The sequence below is a fragment of the Humulus lupulus genome, chromosome 3 (assembly GCF_963169125.1).
Source record: "Humulus lupulus chromosome 3, drHumLupu1.1, whole genome shotgun sequence".
NCBI lineage: Eukaryota > Viridiplantae > Streptophyta > Magnoliopsida > Rosales > Cannabaceae > Humulus > Humulus lupulus.
This window is the reverse complement of record NC_084795.1, coordinates 240314133-240319838: the sequence shown is the minus strand read 5'-3', so window position 1 is coordinate 240319838 and position 5706 is coordinate 240314133. Positions and strand designations below refer to the sequence as shown.

At 42.2% G+C, this 5706-nt stretch overlaps 1 non-coding gene across 1 annotated transcript; it reads left to right on the top strand.

Annotated features, from left to right (window-relative positions):
• Nucleotides 1–4512: 4512 nt before the first annotated feature.
• Nucleotides 4513–4619, top strand: LOC133827804 (small nucleolar RNA R71). Its single transcript, XR_009890455.1, has one exon. It is a non-coding gene; the product is annotated as a small nucleolar RNA R71 (small nucleolar RNA).
• Nucleotides 4620–5706: the final 1087 nt, after the last annotated feature.

Genomic DNA, 5706 nt, shown 5'->3' with positions numbered 1-5706 from the left:
TGCCCTGGTTGGAACTCCCTTCTGATTAAGTTCTTGTCATGCCAAGCCTTTGTTCTTTCTTTATAAATCTTGGCATTCTCATAAGCCTCATTTCTGAACTCGTCAAGTTCATTCAGTTGCAACAGCCTTCGTTCACTAGCAGCATTCCAATCAAAATTCAACTTTTTCATAGCCCAGAATGCCTTGTGCTCCAATTCAACTGGTAGATGACATGCTTTACCAAACACCAACCTGTAAGGAGACATGCCTATCGGTGTTTTGAATGCAGTTCTGTATGCCCAAATCGCATCATCTAACTTTTTCGACCAATTCTTCCTCGAACTGTCAACGGTCTTCTCCAGGATGCTCTTGATTTCTCTATTCGAAACTTCAGCTTGCCCATTTGATTGAGGGTGGTAAGGCAAAGCTTTTCGGTGATAAACTCCATAACGAGCCAATAATGCATCCAGTTGCTTATTCACAAAGTGTTTCCCTTCATCACTAATCAGAGCTCGGGGAGTACCAAATCTAGTAAAAATATGTTTCTGCAGAAAATTAAGGACAGTTTTTCCGTCATTGGATCTAGTTGCTGCAGCCTCCACCCATTTAGATACATAATCCACTGCCAATAGAATGTATTCATTGTTGTAAGATGGTGGAAAAGGCCCCATGAAATCGATGCCCCATACGTCAAACAGTTCTACCTCAAGAATCCCTTGTAGAGGCATTTCGTTTCTCCTCGAGATATTGCCAGTTCTCTGACATCTATCACAAGCCTTGACAAACACATTGGCATCCTTGAATAATGAAGGCCAATAGAAACCGCTTTGTAATACCTTAGCCGCCGTTCTTGATGCTCCAAAATGCCCTCCGCATTGTTGAGTATGACAGTGATTAAGAATGGACTGCATCTCTTCTTCAGGAACGCACCTTCTGATAATCTGATCAACACAGTGCCTATAGAGAATAGGTTCCTCCCAATAGTAGTGTTTCACCTCATAAAAGAATTTCTTTAATTGCTGCCTTGACATTTCAGAAGGCACAATCTTGGCAACTAAGAAGTTCACTATGTCTGCAAACCAAGGGACAGCTAAGGTTTCACTTACCCCAAACAACTGCTCGTCAGGAAAATGATCATTGATTTGCACTGCTTTCTTATTTTCAGTCTCCTCCGCCTCAAGTCTAGAGAGATGATCAGCTACCACATTCTCACTGCCCTTTTTGTCATGAATCTCCATGTCAAATTCTTGAAGCAACAGAATCCATCCAATCAGGCAGGGCTTGGCATCTTTCTTTGACATCAAATATTTAATGGCAGAGTGATCAGTGTAGACAATCACCTTGTTGCCAATCAGATATGGTCTAAATTTGTCGCAAGCAAACACAATAGCTAGCAACTCTTTTTCTGTGGTGGCATAATTAAGCTGAGCATCATTTAGAGTCCGACTAGCATAGTAAATAGACCTGAATACCTTGTCAATCCGCTGTCCCAAAACTGCCCCCACTGCATAATCACTGGCATCACACATCAACTCAAAAGGCAATTCCCATCTCGGAGCTATCACAATTGGAGCAGAAATAAGCTTTTCTTTCAAGAAATTGAACGCCCTCAAACATTCGTCATTAAAATCAAAGACAGCTCCATTCATAAGCAGATTCGAAAGAGGCTTAGACACCTTTGAGAAATCCTTGATGAATCTTCGATAGAACCCAGCGTGACCAAGAAAACTTCTAACTCCTTTTACTGAAACTGGTGGAGGCAGCCTTTCAATGGTAGAAATTTTCGCTCTATCTACCTCAATTCCCTCACTTGAAATTTTATGGCCAAGAACGATCCCCTCTTTTACCATAAAATGACATTTCTCCCAATTCAACACCAGATTAGCCATCTCACAACGACGCAACACGTTCTTCAAATTACCCAAACAGAGGTCGAATGATGAGCCAAAAACAGAGAAGTCATCCATGAAAATCTCAATACACCGGTCTACCATGTCTGAAAATATGGCCATCATGCACCGTTGAAATGTTGCAGGGGCATTGCATAGTCCAAATGGCATTCTCCTGAAAGCAAATGTGCCATAAGGACATGTGAAGGTTGTTTTCTCTTGATCCTCTGGTGCAATAGCGATCTGATGATACCCAGAATACCCATCCAAGAAACAGTAGTAGCTGTGGCCTGCCAATCTATCAAGCATCTGATCAAGAAAAGGCAAAGGAAAATGATCCTTCCTTGTTGCCTTATTGAGCTTGCGGTAGTCTATACAAATCCGCCACCCCGTTACAATCCTTGTTGGAATGAGTTCATTGTTCTCATTTTTCACCACAGTCATTCCACCCTTCTTAGGTACCACTTGCACAGGGCTCACCCATGCACTATCAGAAATTGGGTAAATCACCCCAACATCCAACCATTTAAGAATCTAGTCCAATACTACATCCTTCATGGCTGGATTGAGTCTTCTCTGGGCCTCTATGGATGGCTTGCTATTCTCCTCCAATAAGATTTTATGCATCACTGTCGCTGGGCTTATTCCTCTAATATCTGCCAAGGTCCACCCAATGGCCAATTTATGCTCCCTTAAAACCCTCAACAGTTTCTCCAATTCTACCTTTGACAGGTCAGCTGACACAATGACCGGTAAGGTTTCATTCTCTCCCAAATAAGCATATTGCAAGTGATCTGGGAGAACTTTTAATTCCAACGGTGGTGGCTGCTGAATGGAGGTTAGCGGTTTTTCAGTCGCATCCGCTAATTCTTGGAACTTTTTCCAATATGGTAAGAAAGAATTGATCCAGTTGACACATTCTCTGATCTCAGCGTCCTCATCATCATCTCCTTCATCACCCAATAATACTGCCTCTAAGGCATCACTGCTCATCCTTCTCTTGGAGACTGCCTTTTCTATCACATCCACACTAAAGCAACTGTCACTAGCCACCGGATACTTCATAGACTTGAAGACATTAAAGACCACCTCATCTCCTTGAACTCTAAGCTTAAGCTCTCCTTTTTGAACATCAATAAGAGCTTGGCCTGTGGCTAGAAATGGCCTACCAAGAATAATAGGGACATCTGTGTCCTCCTCCATGTCCAGAACAATAAAGTCAGCGGGAAATATGAACTTATCCACTTTCACAAGAACATCCTCAATAATACCTCGTGGATGTGTTAACGATCGGTCTGCGAGCTGTAAAGTGACAGTTGTTGGTTTTGCCTCCCCCAAACCAAGTCTTTTAAACACAGATAAGGGCATCAGATTGATACTTGCCCCCAGATCACATAAGGCGTGCTTACATTCAAACTTGCCAATGGTGCAAGGTATGGTGAAACTCCCCGGATCTCTCAGCTTTTGGGGTAACTTCCTTTGTAAAATAGTGCTGCACTCTTCAGTGAGTGCTACAGTCTCATAGTCCTCCATTCTCCTTTTCTTTGACAGAATCTCCTTCATGAACTTAACATAACTGGGCATCTGCTCCAAGGCCTCCGCAAAAGGAATGTTTATGTGCATCTTTTTAAACACCTCAAGAAACTTAGAAAACTGTTTATCAAGGGTAGTCTTTCTAAGCCTCTGAGGGTATGGAACTCTAACTGGCTGCTCAATGACAATTGGGGGACTCTGATCTGACTTCTGATGGTCTTCAGTAACCCTTTCTAAATCAGACTGTGCACCCATCTCTTTTTTCTGAACTACTGCCTGTGGAGGTCTAGGCTGCTCTGTTTGCTTTCCACTCCTCAGAGTAATTGCCTGAACTTGCTCCTTGGGGTTGACTTCAGTATTACTAGGCAAGTTTCCCTGAGGTCTGTTATTGAGCATATTGGCCAACTGCCCAACCTGTGTCTCAAGGTTTCGAATGGAGGATCTGGTCTCAGTCATGAATTGAGTTTGTGTATTAGTAAGAGTCAACAGGGCAGCTTGCAGTTCATTAGATCTCTCAGGTTGAGGCATTGGTTGTTGAGGCCTAGGCTGCAGTGATGACGAAGCTTGATTCATAGGTGGCTGAGACATGTTATTCTGAAACTGGCCCTGAAACGGAGGTTGTTGGCCTTGATTATTCTTCCACGAAAAATTTGGATGATTTCGCCACCCTGGATTGTAGTTGTTGGAGAATGGGTTATTGAGTGGCCTCTGAAAATTTCCCACCGCTTGAACTTGGGCGTGATCCATTGGGGTGTTATTATTACAGATAGGGTACTGATCGAAAGAATGAGCACCACCACACATTTCACACCTCACTGCCATCTGAACCGCATTAGTAGACATACTACTCTGTTGCAACTGCTTGGTCAAAGAGGCTACTTGCGCTGTTAAAGCAGTAATCGCATCTAGCTCATGCACCCCAGCTACCTTTCTAACTCCTGATGATCTTTCCTCTGACCACTGATGGTTGTTTGTAGCCATATCCTCCAGCAGCTCATAAGCACCAGCTGCACTCTTGCTCATAAAAGTACCACCTGCTGCAGCATCTATAATAGTTCTGGTTGTTGGACATAAACCATTGTAGAAATTCTGTACTAGCATCCACTGTTCAATGCCATGATGAGGACATCTTCTCAGGAGTTCCTTAAACCGTTCCCAAGCTTCATACAGTGACTCCCCGTCATTCTGGCAAAAGTTATTTATCTCTCCCCTCAGTTTAGCAGCCTTTGACGGAGGGAAGAATTTGGATAAAAATTTCTGAGCCAGATCTTGCCAAGTGACAATGGAGTTTGGCTGCAGAGAATTCAGCCAACTCTTAGCTCTGTCCCTTAGAGAAAATGGGAAGAGCCTAAGCTTGATTGCGTCATCACTCACCCCATTATATTTTAAGGTTCCACACAACTCCAGGAAGTTGGAAAAATGGGTGTGAGGATCTTCAGAGGGCAACCCATTGAATTGCACAGAGGACTGCACCATTTGTAAAATAGCAGGCTTGATTTCGAAGTTGTTGGCCTCTATAGCTGGTGGGCGTATACTATTTTGTACTCCCGTCAGAGTGGGTAGCACATAATCTCTCAGACTCCTCTCAGCGTTGGTCTGAGCCTGAACCCCTTGGACAACTCCTGGATTTATACCATTCCTGCCATCCCCATCATTCTGTGCCATCTTCACAGAATTCTGGGTCTCTCTCTTATTCTTTCTGATTTGATTGCAAGACTTTTCGATCTCGGGATTCAGAGGAACAAGTGTGGCTTTTCCTTTCCTGCCACGCATATACCAAAATTCACCTGAGATAGACAAATTAAGCAACTAAACAGATTAGAAACGAGAGAAATAAAAATCAAATTAGAATAAAAATTAATTAGACTGATATTGATAATTTTCAGTCCCCGGCAACGGCGCCAAAAACTTGTTGCGAAATTTAAAGCTATGCAAGTGCACACAGTCGCAAACTTGTAATAAAATGGTAAAACCAAGTATCGTCCTCAAGGACTGATTTATCAATTACCAATCAATTAATCCCTTAATTCTATTTGATTAAGCAATTATCAGAGATTTTAAACTAAGAAAAATACTAACAAAACGCAGTGAAGAATTAAACAAATTAACAAAGAAAACACAATTAGGACAATTATGATTCTCTATTTTTCCACCCTGTTATTTCCTAATGCAAGCATCTATATCCCCTTCTCCCTATTCAAGAATAAGTTGCAACAATAATTCATAATCTAGTCAAGACTTATGAAATTCAATCTAAATGACAACTTCCTATATTTCTATGGTAAGTTGAATCATGTAGAAGGCA